The sequence below is a fragment of the Salvia splendens genome, chromosome 19 (genome assembly GCF_004379255.2).
Source record: "Salvia splendens isolate huo1 chromosome 19, SspV2, whole genome shotgun sequence".
Lineage (NCBI taxonomy): Eukaryota > Viridiplantae > Streptophyta > Magnoliopsida > Lamiales > Lamiaceae > Salvia > Salvia splendens.
In genome coordinates this window covers 12,562,748-12,579,421 of record NC_056050.1, presented here as the reverse complement: position 1 = coordinate 12,579,421, position 16,674 = coordinate 12,562,748, and the positions used below count along the sequence as shown (strand labels likewise).

Here is a 16,674-nt window from a genome sequence, read left to right as displayed (position 1 = left end):
CTTGATTATTTGATTATATTTTTAACAATAGCCTACGTATATGTATATTTAATTTGGAAATAGAATTATGAATTTTATCTTACATATGGACTTTCATTTTATTGTTTTGTCAATTTAATTGTTCTCTAAAATATTACTACTAATTAAAGTAAATGTTTAATAAAAAATATACCAATTTATTTTAGGCAACTAATTAATTGATTGACCAGTCTAAACTTCTAAGTATTTCTTACGTATATTATTTCATAAGAGCATCCACAGTGGCGGTGAGCGGACCGGCTAGCCGATCCCTACCGCTCGCCGAACCATTGCAGCAGGCGAGCGCCAAATCAGCGAGAAAAACGGCGAGCGCACGCCGATTCCTGAGCGCTGGCCGATGCGCTCGCCGATCGACCGGCCGCCATTGCAGGCTCCCGATCGGCGAGCGATCGGCCAGCGGATTTTTTTTATTTAATTTTCGAAACACTATATACGCGATTTGCACGTCATTTTCATTTGCACCACTTGTTTTAACGCGATAGAGTATTCTTTCTATCTTAATTTCTGTACAAGAGCAACAACGCGAAATGGAGCACAACAACGAGCCTACTCCAGGGACGAGCAGGTCTCAAACTCCCACGGTACCCGTGGGAGGTGGATAGGGTCCGATGGCCGGGTACTACAACATGTACCCTTGGCAGCAAATGATGCCTGGGATGGCATCCGGGGGTGGTATGCCGGGGGGCCGGCGATGCCGGGCGGGCAGGGGGTACCGGGGATGCAACCCGGGATGCAGATGATGCCAGGGTGGGCACCCGGGATGCAGATGATGCCGGGGTACCCGGGGATGCAGGGGACGCCAGGGGGGACGACGTCTATCACCCCAGTTTTGATTTTGTGACTGCTTCTTAGCACACATCGACACCGTCGGAGACACAATTCACTGGGTGTGATACTTTCTCCTTAGAGGAGATGAGGATAGATCTCGGGGATGCGGACACCCCCGTTTAATCGGGGGGAGTAGGGCGGGGTTGGGGCGCGCCAAAGAAGAAGAAGGGGAAGGGCAAGAGGGTGGTCGGCGAGTCGTCGCAGCCGGCTGATGACGACAGCTCGGCACGGAGGAAGTGGACGGACGCGGAGAACGTCGCGCTGTCCAAGGCGTGGGTGAGTGTTTGCGATGATCCCCTCGCCTCGAACAATCAGAGGATCGTCAACTTGTGGGCTAAAATAGCAGCAGCCTACAAGGCATTTTGCCCGGAAGGGAGGCCACGCAGCGGGGAAGAGAGCCGGAAGGGGTGGGACCGAATAAGGGCTGGGGTCTCCCGATTTTCGGGCTTGTACACCAACGCCCTCCGCATGCAGACCAGTGGCCAAACTGAGGACGACTGCAGGAGGATAGCGGAGAAAGACTTCCCCGTGCCCGGGCTTTATAAGGAGTTAACCTACTGGAACTACTATGAGGTGCTAATGGACTCCGAGAAGTTTCGGGCAGGTGTCGATGCTGGCTGGCCGAGGAAGCAGTGCCTGAACTATACCGGTGATTATAGCGGCGGCAGCAGCGGCGGTTCCCACGACCTCCCCGAGGATGTACAGGAGTTCCCGTCCCCTCCCGCATTTGCTCGCCGCACTCGCCCGGTTGGTCAAAGGCGGGCGCAACGAGCTCGCCAGGCCTCCCAGGAGGTCCAGTCGGCATCCCCCTGTTGGCGGGTCGACAACCGAGCTCCTTTTCTTCGCGCGTCAACAAACGCGAGCTCAGATGTACAAGATCTTAGCTGAATGGAGGGCGGCAACTGACCCCGAGGAGAAGAGTTTTCTTCACGCAATGCTCGTGAGTATGCGGGCCGATTTGAATCCCGCCGTGGCACAGGTGTGGGGCTCAGACCCGGACTCAGATGCCGCAGATTTGGGGGTCCCGGATAGCGGCGACAGCGAGGAGTGAGGCGGAGGCGGGGGGCTCGTGTGTGGCAGAGGAGTTTTTTGTAGATTAATGTAATTTTTTTTAATTAATGTACTTTTTTTTAATTAATGTACTTTTTTTAATTTCAATATTATTATTGAGTTTTCCAGTATATGTGTCGTAAATTTAATTCCGTATTTTGTGTGATTGTTAATTATTTGTTTTTATAATTTTATTTATTGTGGCTAGCCTATGGCTGACCTATTGCTTGTCCAGTTGTTTATCCTGATGATGTGGCCGGAGGAGTTTTTAGTGCTGCTGATGTGGCAGGAGTAGTTTGTGGTTGGATTATGGCTGGACTATTTGTACTGAAGATGCTCTAATGAATTCAAATTGGAGTGGAGGAATATATAAAATCATAATAGAAACGACAGTGGAACTCAAGAGATAAATACTAAAAGTATAATAAAAAATAATATAAATATAAGCAAAATATATACCGCTGTCTGACGAAATGATTTTAAGCAAAGGAAAATATAAAAGCAAAAGCTTTGGAAAGAAGAAAAATATATATTCTCTCTGCATAGTGTTTCTTCTCGAAGCTCTGCCCTCTCCTCTTCCAGTTCGCCGGAGCTCTGCTGATAGCGGTGCTGTTTCACCAGAGACATTGTCGTTTTATCTTCGGGGACGACACGCTAAACCGAGAGCACTACCGGGACGTATCTCGTCTTGCGGAAAGAGGGCTTTCCTTGACTCGGCTAAGTTTGATTTACTGTTTCGATTTCATTGTATTTTTCAGTTTTTCAGTTCTTCCTTCTTGGGTTGTATTACGCTCGGTTTTGTGTATCTCTTGTAATTCCAGCATTACCACCAACATATAATTACAATATTTCGTTTTTAATTGAGCATTTAACTTGTTTATAGTTGTAATAGAGAAATAGAAACCCGCAAGATAGTTTTTAATAATATAGACAAAAACATTAATCTCAAATTTAAAGTTAAAGTACCAAAACATTAATCTAAATTAAAATAACTAAAGTATAATGGATATCTAGACTTCAAATTTCAACCATTAAATTAAAAATGGAAGGATGGGATTAAAAATAAGGAGGTAAATTTATGGATACAAATTAGGTCATTTTAAAGATCGTTTTAGTTAATACGAGATATATGAACTCGTAAGAACTAAAGCGATCTAAAAATCACTTCCGTGTTATGAACTAAATATAAAAAGACCTCCATACTTGATTATTTGATTATATTTTTAACAATAGCCTACGTATATGTATATTTAATTTGGAAATAGAATTATGAATTTTATCTTACATATGGACTTTCATTTTATTGTTTTGTCAATTTAATTGTTCTCTAAAATATTACTACTAATTAAAGTAAATGTTTAATAAAAAATATACCAATTTATTTTAGGCAACTAATTAATTGATTGACCAGTCTAAACTTCTAAGTATTTCTTACGTATATTATTTCATAAGAGCATCCACAGTGGCGGTGAGCGGACCGGCTAGCCGATCCCTACCGCTCGCCGAACCATTGCAGCAGGCGAGCGCCAAATCAGCGAGAAAAACGGCGAGCGCACGCCGATTCCTGAGCGCTGGCCGATGCGCTCGCCGATCGACCGGCCGCCATTGCAGGCTCCCGATCGGCGAGCGATCGGCGAGCGGATTTTTTTTATTTAATTTTCGAAACACTATATATACGCGATTTGCACGTCATTTTCATTTGCACCACTTGTTTTAACGCGATAGAGTATTCTTTCTATCTTAATTTCTGTACAAGAGCAACAACGCGAAATGGAGCACAACAACGGGCCTACTCAAGGGACGAGCAGGGTACTACAACATGTACGCGAAATATATACCGCTGTCTGACGAAATGATTTTAAGCAAAGGAAAATATAAAAGCAAAAGCTTTGGAAAGAAGAAAAGATCTGCTTTATTTTATGCAAAACGCCGTCGTTTGTAGTCCAAGTCATATGAAGATAAATTTTCTAGTCAGCATTGTTTCTGAGTAGTACAGTGATGGATGCTGCTTTCACCTCCTTCTCTCCTTATTCTCTCTCTCGAAATTCCCTTCCATCGACTTCTTTCAGTACCAATGATTTCCCGTCACTCAGTTTCGCGAAATTCGTCTTCACCAAACAATCCTCTCTCAGAGGGCCATTCAATTCGCATTCTATCAAAGTTCGAGCCTCGGAAGAAGGCTTCATTCCACCTACCGACCCTCAAAATGAAGAAGATTTCATCCTAGAAGACGTCCCGCACTTGACCTCTTTCCTCCCCGATTTACCAGTAACTTTTCTTACCTTTATTCTTATTAAGTTAACATCGAATGTCTGCTCTTGTTTAACACCGTGTTTCGAATTTTTGTTTTTGCAATTTTGGCATAATTCAGATGTATACAAATCCACTGAAGAAAACCCAAGCTTATGCAATAGTAAAGTAAGCCCAAACTTTTGTTTTTTTTGGAGGTTAGGGTATTCAACTTCTTCTCACTTGTTGTATTGTCATAGGCAAACATTTGTTAGCCCCGAAGATGTGGTTGCACATAAGGTAAACTAAACTCAGTTTCTATAAAAGCATGTTTGGTAGCATGGAATTCCATCCCTAGATGGGTTATCTACCCACCAAACATGCGCCAAGAATATACGTGTGTAATGTATGCGTAGTGAATCAAAATGTTGCGTCTTGCCTTGAGGTTGTTGTTCAGAAGGAAAATCCAAGGGGTGTACATTTTCGGCGTGCAGGGCCCCGCAAAAAAGTATTGTTTGTTGTTTGATACCATGATGTTTATTTTTCATTGTGTTCGGGGGAATGTGGTCTTTATAGTTTCTTTTTCGTGCTTATTTATTAGGTGTACTTTAAGTCTGAGGAAGTTCGTGACTTGTGGAGGCTTATGTCCTGGAATTAATACGGTGATACAAGAGATAGTTTGTGGTTTGAATAATATGTATGGTGTAGAGGAAATCCTTGGGATTCAGGTTAGATTTCTACTCTGCTCTATCTATTTTCTCCTCAAGTTGCGAATATACGAGCAATTACTGATTGGTTTCTAATTGCTCCTCTTATTTCTTGGGTGAAAAATCTCTTGTTTTAATGTGTCGTCCTTAATGTTGCATTTCTATTGTTGCATCATGTTCTTTGTAATTGTTAGTAATGTTTTTCATAGTTCTTAGATCTTTACATATTGAGGTGTCATACCTTGTTGCAAGTTCTTTGATAATAAAATGTTTTGTTGTCAGAGTAATTTCCTCCCCTTCTAACACCTAGTGTTGTTGTTTGTGCACGATAAGTCAATGATAATGATGAGATTTTTCAGGGAGGATATAGAGGGTTCTATTCGAAAAATACTGTTCAATTGACTCCAAAGTATGTCAATGACATTCATAAGCGTGGTGGAACTTTCTTGCAAACGTCAAGAGGAGGTCATGATACCAATAAGATAGTGGACAATATTCAGGATAGGGGAATAAACCAGGTATATTTCATCCCTTTCCTGGTATTGTCTTTGTTATTATTATTGAAAGATTTTCACGATATTTTTGGGTTGACAGGTTTACATAATTGGCGGAGATGGATCATGCTACACACTACACAAAAAGGCGCTGCAGCAATTTATAAGGTGGTTTTTAAAATTTTATGTTGTGCTAATTTTGTTGTCAATTAAATATATCTAAGATGATGATTTCCATATCTTTAAGGAAGTGGAAAGGCGGGGGATTAAAGTGGCAGTTGCTGGAATTCCAAAGACAATTGATAATGATATTGTTGTAAGTTATGCTAATTTGATCTTCCAAGTAAAGTGGTGGCAATATGTTCCTTATTTAACTGATGCTTATGGATTTAACTGTGCATAAGTTTGTAACTTTCAACCAGTGTTGTCAAAAACGCGCTCGGGGCGCGGGTCGCCATGATCGAGCCCGGCTTCGCCCCAACATGGGTGAGCCGAGCGAGATACGTGGGGCGCCGTCGGGCGCGCTCTGGGCGGTCGGGGCGACTGGAGCGAGAGACGGATCGGGGGCTTTCCTGTTGCCGTCCGCCCTGGTTCGCCGGTTGGCTGCAATTTTTTTGCTTTTACAGAGAAAAAAGAAGAGGGATGGGAGGGGAGGGGAGGGGAGAGAGAGAGATAGATAGTGACTACATTGGGAAATGAAATTACTTTGTACTCCATCAATTATTGTTTATTTCTATTGTTACCCCATCAATTATTGTTTATTTCTATTGTTATTATTTGTATAAGTAACATATTTTTATTAATTCCTTATATTTATAATTTAATTTTAGGTTTATATAAAGCTAATTTAGTAATCTTTAGAACATTACAATCTCTATTTATGGAGCTTTTCATTTTACCTAATTTTATTTTATGAATTAAATGAAGAGAAATAAAATAATAATTATATGTTTATTTGATAATTTGTTTTATGAATTAAATGAAGAGATTTAAAATAACAATTATGTTTATTTAAATGAAGAGAAATAAAATAATAATTTATTATTTTTTCCAATCTTTCATCTTTTTCCAAAATGACTCTATTATAAAATCCATTAATTAAATATTATAATAAGTAAATTGATTATAATTCCTCCAATAATTCTTTTCTACCCAATGTCAAAATTGAACTTTAAAAATATTTTTTACCTATTATGTAAATATACTATTTATATTATAGTGAATTATCTTTAATCATTATTATTACTAATATATAAATAATAAATAATTTTGCGCCCCGATTCGTGGGTCCCTCGCCCCGGTGCCCCATCGCCCCGCGACCCGGGGTCCAGCCTCATCGCCCCGGACCGACCCGCGACCCTAACAACACTGCTTTCAACATGTATTTCCATCTATTGACCTAAGTCAAATTTATTTAGAAATGACTTGCTATCCATCAATCACGAGTCTACAAAGGAAGGGCAGGAATCATGGTTTATTTTGTTGAGTATGATGGTCTGTTTGATTCATGTTTTTAACTATGTTGGCCAATGAATCTGATGTAACTGATACTGGCCACTATTTTGAATTAATTACTAGCTACTCCCTCTGACCCATTGAAAATGAAACGTTTTCCTTTATGGGTTTTCTCATTAAAAATGAAACGTTTCTTAAAAAATGGAAACAACATCATCTCAACATTTTCCTCTCTCTTACTTTATTCTCTCTTCATTAACTTACAAAACAACACAACATAAAATCTCGTGGCGAAAAACAAATGTTTCATATTTAATGGGACGGAGGGAGTATGTTTTGATTCTGTCATACGTGTACTATGAAAAATTTTCAATCCCTGAATGGAGGTGAATGATTGGATAGTTGCTATGTTTTGGATATTCTGAAAGTGTAAATAATACTATTATTCCTGCAGATCAAGGATTATGGTAGGGAATTGGTTATTTGAATAATTAATTTTCTTTGGTTCGTTAAATGAACATCTTGTCGTTAATCTTCAGTATTTGACTTGCAATAATTCGGTAGGTGATAGACAAGTCCTTTGGTTTTGATACTGCTGTAGAGGAGGCTCAACGGGCAATAAATGCTGCACATGTGGAAGTTGAGAGCGTAGAAAATGGAGTTGGAATTGTGAAACTTATGGGCAGATACAGTGGTAAAATAGAATTAGCAGTCTTATGCGAACTTTGATTTTAGTTTCTATGCGCCCTTCAGGAAGGTTCTATCTATTTATGCCGGATTCATTGCCATGCATGCAACATTAGCAAGCCGTGATGTGGTCAGAGACACCAGCTAGCTCTCTGTATGCCTTAATTATGCCCACATTAAGTTCTCTCTCTCTCTCTCTCTCTGTGTGTGTTCTTTTAGCCCTTAGTCAGTCTGAGCTTTTGTGTATTTGGATTCCATGCGTTGTTTTTTTTATCACTCAAGTCTGTCCTTGTCGGTATGAATATACTATGACTTCTGAAACATATTAATAGATGTTCCAGATTTTCTGATATCCTTCTTCGTGATTAGGTATTTTTTTATGTATCAGGCTGGGGATGTAAAGTTAGTGCTGTTTCAAATAATTCGAAAAAGTATGATTGTGTTTGAAAAATCTGCTTACAGGTTCTGATTGTGTCAGGATTGTTGCTTGATACCAGAGTCCCCATTCTATTTGGAAGGACAGGGTGGGCTGTTTGAATTTGTTGAACAGAGGTTGAAAGAAAATGGACACATAGTGATTGTGTTGGCTGAAGGTGCAGGACAGGAATATGTTGCTCAGAGCTTTCATGCATCTGCTGAAAGAGATGCATCGTGGAACAGGCTACTTTTGGATGTTGGCCTCTGGTTAACACAAAAGATTAAGGTATCTTGGAGAACTGGAGCAACACAACATCCTTTGTGTGTCTAAATATCTTATAAATTACTCCCTCTGTTCCACTGAAGATGACCCACTTTCTTTTTTGATTTGTCCCAATCAAGATGACTCATTACTAAAAATGGAAATACCTTTCTCTCTACTTTATTTACTCTCTCTTACTTTACTCTCTCCACTTCAAATACAAAATGAAGTTGCATAAATTCCTATGCCGCCCAAGGAAGGGGTCATCTTTCTTGGGACGGAGGGAGTACTACTATTTTAGCAATTCTGCATATGCATCTCTCTCTCTTTCTCTCTCATATTATGAATTCACATGAGGGGTTCTGGTAATTCTGTAGTTCAGTTCTTTGATCTTAATGTTTACTAAACTACATTTGCGCCTATATGAATCTGCATGTTTTCCAACTTCTTATTCCATGGTTTCGTTTCATATTGGATACGCCATTCGTTTGACCCATTTTCTAAAACATTCTGTTAATAAGTTGTATGTGGCACCGTCACTTCCTACTGATAGCAATCATCCTTCTATAGGATCACTTGCCATATTTTTTTCTGACGCCTGTCTTGGTATTAGCTTTAGAGGGGGTTTGCATGAAGATACTTGTATCTGAGAAGTTCTATAGTAGGACTCTCTATCAAATTTTCCCTTGTACTAAAACCTTTCATAGTTCCGATTGAACTCCGATTATTTTGTTCCACAGGATCATTTCACGAATGTTCGGAAGATGGCAATAAATATGAAATATATAGGTAATATCGAACTTCTTGTTAACTTATAGTACAGCTGCTACTATTTGAGATACTTATCCCGAAATTTAGGTTTATATTTCTTCAGTGAATGAAAAGACAGAAGTGAAATATAAAGATCTCACTGAACGTAGGTTGTTTATATTTCACTTATGTCATTTCAATCACTGAAGATATGCTCAGATAAGTAGTGAAAATTACTTTAATTTCAGGATTTAACACTCCCTCCATCCCACTCTAAGTGTAGCATTTCTAATTCGGCACGGGTATGTAGTGTTATTTTGTGAGTAAAGTGGAGAGAATAAAGGGAAAGGGAAAAAGTTGAGAGAGTGATGTTTCTATATTTAGAAATATGCTCACAAAATACAACAACAAATTTTCTCTGTCAATGTATTTTCTAAATGAACTAGACTCGCATGGAAAAAAAAGGCAAAGAGAAATCTATGAGAACACTGTATTTGAATGTTTTAATAATTTGTTTTCCACTCTTAAGATTTAAGCCAGGCTTCATTCAACTGTGATGTTTTATGAATTAGAATCTACCGTTTATTTCCAATATATATTTCGTTATTAAACGTGTATGCACTACTTCTACAGATCCAACATACATGATTCGAGCAATTCCTAGTAATGCATCAGACAACATCTACTGCACACTTCTTGCTCACAGTGCCATCCATGGAGCTATGGCAGGGTACACTGGATTCACCGTTGGGCCTGTAAACAACAGACATGCCTATATTCCAATAAGCGTAAGCTAATTTCTAATACATAATCAATCAACTTAGTTATGAAATCGAAGCATTATTAATATGCTTCAAAAGTAAAGCAGGTAAGATATTGGACCTTGCAGAGTGCTTAGTAAACCAATACTTGCACTTTCAAAATGTGATGGAATCTTAGCTACTAAAATTTAGATGCTATTGATTTTTCTTTTTTAATAATCGTTTTCTGAACAATTTTGTGCTTCTGATTTCAGCGAGTTACAGAGACCACAAGCATTGTGAAATTGACAGACAGGCGGTGGGCTCGACTTCTTGCATCCACGAATCAACCTAGTTTCCTCGGGTGTGAGGTTGTGCAGGAAAGGTTTGCCAATACGATTGATGATGACTTTCATAATTTAAAGATCACTTCGATATAAATAGTGTTGAGGGATTAATACTTGCCAATTCTCCATAAGTCTCCAAATGATACTCTTGCATTCATAGGAAAATGTGATATCGACTAATGAGAGTAGAGATTAGTTTTAGTAAATGGTTTAATCTCTGCCATGGAGAATTCATTTTGATTTATTGGCATATCTTGCTATAGTTGATCCTCCCAGTATTAGTCCTAATCCATCTGTATTCTGTAATAATCCACTCTTTTTTTTAATGATCTGTTTGTTGTGATGTTCAATTATTACAACCCCGCTTCAACTTTGTTTCGAGTGGTATGCAAGTCACAACTGCAAATTCGGGAACCGGAGTACCTGACCGGTACCCAACCCGAAAGGTCTATTGGGTACTCGAATACTTGAAGCGGGAATCCGAACCCGAAAAATCTCGTACCTGAATAGCCGACTTTGTTCATTTGCGTTAATGTGTCCGTGGGCATCCATTGTTTTCTTTAGGTTGAGTACTACCTATGGAAAATTGTCTCAAACTCATTACTCATATAGAACAATTTATTTACACTTATTCCACTATGACCAACCATTACAATTCTTTAAACACTAATAATAATGTATGTGTCACTATTCACTAACTTTAACTATCAGTCTCCCCATCTCTCTTACTTTACCAATTGTGCATTGATTTTCGCGCCATTTCCATTGCGAGATTTTTATAGTATGGAGAGAGTATTTCACACATACACCCTCCGTTACAAATAGGAGTGCGTCTACGAATAAGAGTCCCGGTTCATAATAATAACATAAATGGTAAAGAGGCACCACATTCCACCAACTCATTCCACTCACATATCATTTAAAACTAATATATACAAATGAGACTCATATTTCACTAACTTTCTTTCACTCACTTACATTTTTAAAACCCTATTCGCGGATGAAGGGAGTAATTGATAAGGTGTCTAATCTAATTAAAAACCCTATTTTTTGTCATAATATCAAAACATATATAAAATGTTCATTATTGGTGCATACAGTATCATAGTTTGTTGTTATGCATATAAGACTATTTTGACATTAATACATCCCTTGATGATATATATAAGTTTAAGTATAAAGTGTATAAATTTGATTCTTGAAAACTGAGGTTTGCATCTTTTAATGAAAAATGAAAAAATATCGTTAGAAGTCTTTTTTTTACCATTTTTCCGAATTCTAAAAGTTGAACTTTAATCAGCTTGCACCTATTTTAAAGAATATGAAAATTTTCATGTAAATGAAACGTTTTTTTGGGTTGTTTAAAAATGTAACGTTTCCTAAATTAGAAATAATACACTCTACTTTTTGCTCCCTTAATTTACTTTCTCTTCATTAATTTACAAAACAACACTGCATAAAATACTGTATCGAAACCAAATGTTTCATATTTATTAGGATGGAGGGAGTACATTATACTCTATCTATTTAGATTGTGAGCATGCTGCATTTGACAAGTACTATAGGCATGATGACTATTTATTTAATGAAATTAAATTGTGCAACCCTCAGAGTTCTATGAGTGAATTGTTCGTGCGTGAAGCTCATGGTGGTGGTTTAATGAGGTATTATGGAGTTCACAACACATTGGAACTTTGCATGAATATTTCACTTGGGCCTAAAATGTGTGTTGGTTTTGAACGAATTTGTAAAAGGTACATAACTTGTATGCAAGCTAAGTCTAAGTCACATCAACGTGGTTCGTATAAACATTTACCAATTCCAAATGCACCATGGGAGGATATTCAATGACTTTGTCATTGGTTTTCCTAGAAAAAAAGAGGTAAAGATTTTGTTTTTTTGGTTGTTGCTGAGTTTTAAGAAATGGCATTTAATTCCATGTCACGAGACTGATAATGCAACTCATATTGTTGATTCTTTCTACAAAGAAATTGTTCGTTTACATAGTGTTTCTAGAACTATCGTGGGTGATCGAGATGATAAATTTGTGAGTCAATTTTGACGTGTATAGTGGAATAAATTGGGAACTAAACTTCTATATATTCTACTCCTAGTCATTCACAAACTGATGCACAAACTAAAGTCGTTAATAGGACATTGCCTCAATTACTTACTCCCTCCGTCCCACTAAAGATGACTCACTTTCCTTTTTAGTTTGTCTCACTCAAGATAACTCATTATTTAAAATGGAAACTCCTTTAACTCTACTCTATTCCTCCCATCGTACTTTACTCTCTCCACCTAACACACAAAATAAAATCGCATAAAATCCCGTGCCGCCCAAGGAAGGGGTCATCTTCCTTGGGACGGAGGGAGTATAACTTTAACTAATGGAAAAGTTGGAAAGAATGGTTAAATTCTGTTGAATTTGCATATAACCGAAATGTTCATTATGCTACTAATTTTCTGCATTTGAAGTTGTACGTGGCTTTAATCTATTGATTATGCTTGATCTAAACCCAATACCAATTGAAGAAGGTGCAAGTTTGATGGAAAAGGTAACAAAATGCAAAAAGTAAGCGAACAAGTTATCTTTGAGCAGTGAATTGAGTGTGACTACATATATGAGAAATGCAAGCTTTAGTGTTAAAAGGAAGTTCAAGTTGCTGCCCAGAGGACATGGGCCATTTGAAGTGAGTAAATGATGCTACTGCTTACAACCTAACCTAGACTTACCAGGTGACTTTAATTTAAGCAGGACTTTAATTTTTTCCGTTCAACTCCTTATATTGGTGAAATAATATATTTGTTGAAGAAGGGAATGAAAGAAACGCAATCAAAATACTGCAGAAGGACAAAATTGTAAATAAAGCTTTCATTATGCTTTTAGTTGCTGAATTTTAAAGGCCCGGATTGAAGATAAAGGCATCAATTTTTTGTCCTAGTGTGGGAAGCTATAATCAAGAGTCTTTCAAAGTCAATTCTTGTGTTAAATGAGTGATTGTTCATATCCAAGATTCATGCCAATGATCTAGGAGTTATTTATTATGATTCAATTTAATAGTTTTAAGTGGCACTAATAATATGAGGCTAGAGTCCAGTCTATCTTATAAATATGTTAGTTGAAGTCTTGAAGACACATTTGATCATAAATGAAATTGGCATTGCCATTGTCACTTGAATTTTTTTGTAGAGTATTTCAAACTTATGAAAACACTTTGAGCAAGGTTATTTGCATTTAAATGGATCAAACTAGGTAATCTGCTATTATTCCTTAAATGTTAGGCTCTTGAATAAATTTCCAATGGGTCCTTCGGAATTCATATCAAGATGCATATTTTATTCGCAGAGTAGGATCTTAGTGGGACCCATCCAATAGATGGTGAAGTAATTTATCTGAAATTTTGTGATATGGATGATCCAATACAAAACAAATAAGGTTTGTAAAATCAAAGAAAAATGCAACCACTGAGTACTGAATAGTCAATACAACTTTCATTCCAAGTCAAAACATGTTAGAGTTAAGGCTACCGGAATATACGAGCACTCCTACCGGAATATACGAGCACGATGAGTGCTCAAGAGTATCAGCTTGGGGGATTCACTATATGCTGAAAACACAGAGGAACCAATGAATATGGGAAAGGAGAACTCGGCTTTATTGATTTAATGACTGGAATTGAAATGAATTTGAAAGAACAATCCTCACCAAGGAGGCCTGCGAATAATTCGCCCAAAATACTGATTTCCCAAAGATGATTTCTCCTCTCGGTTCCTCAATATATATAGGCTTACAATAACAACTAAAGCTAAAGAGATGCAACAATAAATTAGGAAATAACAACTAACTACTGCCGAGATTTTCTAGCTTTGACTCCTTCTGTTACTCAGCCGTTTGGTTGGGCCAAACTACCTCCCTGCTTCCTCGCTTGTACACTCTCCAGCATGTATCAATTGCCCCGGCCGTCGAAGAAGCCTTGTCCTCAAGGCGAAAATGAGGGAATTGACCCTGCATATCCGCCACATCCACCCAAGTGGCGTCGTCAACCTCCTGACCGAGCCACTAAATCAAGACCTGATCATGTTACTCCCCATCCCGAGTTACAGAATGCCGATCCAGCACTTGCTCTGGAAGCACAGGGGGATCTGTGTCCCACAGCGAAGCAGGTAAATTGTGGTCGGGCATCTCTGAACCTATCGCTCGTTTAAGCAAGGAGACGTGGAAAACCGGGTGGATTCGAGAGTCTGCTGGTAGCTCCAAACTGTTAGCAGGATACATGCAAATCAAGATTAAATCAAGGAAGATCATAGGCAATCAAATCAAGAATTACATTCCTTATTTGTAGGACCTAATTAGTGTGTAAATATTTTCCTAGAATAGCTACACGTCTTGTACTCTCTATTTAAGAGAGATTACTACATTATTCATAAATCAATAAAGAGAGATATTCTCCCCAATACGATTTGACATGGTATCACAGCCATACGATCCTAACCCCAAACACAAGCCGTTTTTTTTTTCAAAGCACAAGAACTCATAATCTTGTTCATCACAGTTCTTCAACAAACAGCCCAGAAATCAAACAAATCTGACACCCGTACCAAACCCGATTCAATCTTCGAACTCAGAACACAGTCATCATCGTTCGGATACCTTTCTCAAACCCTCGATTAAAATCAGGCAACAACGAACGACTCATATCAGCCCCGACCCTGCACCAATTAGCAAAATCAAGTGAAAGCAACCGATGGCCACAAAAACAATCGAATCAGTTTCAATAGGAGTCAAACTAGATGGGAATAACTTTCCTTTCTGGTCTCGTCTAATGCGAATAGCAGTTGGAGGTCGTGAATTACTCGACCATCTTGAAGGCGATACAGATCCACCCAAGAAAGACGACCCGACATTCAAATCATGGCAGGCGGAAGATTACATCGTTTTTTCTTGGTTAATCCAAAACATGGAACAACGCTTGGTGTTACAGTTTGCTCAACACCAAACTGCGGCCGCAATATGGCGGAGCCTCGCTACCACGTTTAGCGCTCGCAAGGATCCCGTCCAAATATATGATACACTCGAAGCCTACTGGGCGGAGCTTCAGAACTTATAGGTCGGGATGGATAACCGGAAGCCCTGCCCATACACATGTTGCGACGAAGGCGTCAAGATCTATCAGACGGAGACAAAAATCAAGAGACTCCATCAATTCCTCTCCGGCGTGAACAGCAAATACGATAGACTCCGGAGGGAGTTGTTAAAGGAAGACCCTGCACCCGACGCCGAGACCGCGCTCGGGATTTTGAAGCAAGAGGAAGAACGCAGCAGGATCTGGAGGTAGCTACAACCTCCAGATTCAGGCATCGGTGCCGGATTCGAAATCCGTCCTTCTTACCCTCCTCCTCCGCATCAACAGAATCGACAGCCACCGCGTGGCCCGCAACCGCAACCACCACGCCGAGGCCAACCTCCGACCGGATCTGCCTCAAATTGGAATAGGGAAAAGGAAGAAAAATCCAAACTTTATTGCACCCATTGTCAGATGCCTCGACATACTAAGGAAATATGTTTCCAGTTAATAGGATACCCGGAATGGTGGGAGGACGGGCATAAGCAGCCAAATCGGAACCACGGCAAGGGGGAGGTCCGCCGTCGGTTTTCCTACCAACGAACAAGACATTCAGTCCGGAGGTGATTCAAATGGGACTTCTTACGGAACACCTGGAGGTGGTCCGACGGAGACGCCAACCGGCGGGTGGTGGGCGGCGAACCCAGTGGTCAATGGCAGGGAGGCGCAGCCGACGGGAGCAAAAGCTAATCTCGCGGCGCAGACAAGCTCTGGAGGTAACGGGGCGGCGCAGACAAGCTTTGGAGGTAATGGGTTTTGGTTTTTCAATCTAAACCCACAATCTAACTCATATTTAGATAAAAGACCCCATTACATGCCTGATTTAGGAATTGCACCCCAGGATTGTGATACATTGAAAATCGACCCCAGAATTATGTGTAGTAATCGTTTTGCAATCCTTGATAATGATTCTGAAAATTCCAAGGCTTGTCATGTTAAAAAATCTGTTACAGAAGATGATAGGGGATGGATATTTGATTGTGGAGCGATAGACACTATGACATATGATAGGTCTGATTTTTGTGAACTGTTTCAAGCTAAACGTACTTATGTGGAAACCGCTGGTGGTGATTTGGCTCCTGTGGAAGGGGCGGGAACTGTGGAAATTTCCCCTACTTTGACAATATCAAATTGTCTCTATGTTCCATCTCTGTCACAAAAATTAATGTCTATTAGTCATGTAACTAGGGAACTCAATTGCACTCTGTTGATGCATCCAAAATTTTGTGTACTATACAGGATATCCGGACGGGGAAGATCATTGGGCGTGGCACTGAGCGCCGAGGGTTGTACTATGTAGACGAGATAGCTCAAACTGGCAGGGCAATGCTGGCTTACGGATCTTCGGAACGGGACTTATGGTTATGGCATAGGCGGTTAGGATACCCGTCTTCTAGTTATTTGAATATTTTATTTCCGCACCTTTTTAAGAATTCAGTTTTTGAGTGTGAGACTTGTATTTTAGCCAAGAACAAACGACAGACTTTTAAACCCAGTAACACTAGAGTCGATTCTGTTTTCTCACTTGTTCATTCTGATGTGT

The 16,674-nt window shown here is 39.4% G+C and overlaps 1 pseudogene; it reads left to right on the top strand.

Moving 5' to 3' along the window:
- The first annotated feature begins 3,824 nt into the window (after positions 1 to 3,824).
- LOC121779646 lies at positions 3,825 to 10,355 on the top strand (annotated as a pseudogene).
- Positions 10,356 to 16,674: the final 6,319 nt, after the last annotated feature.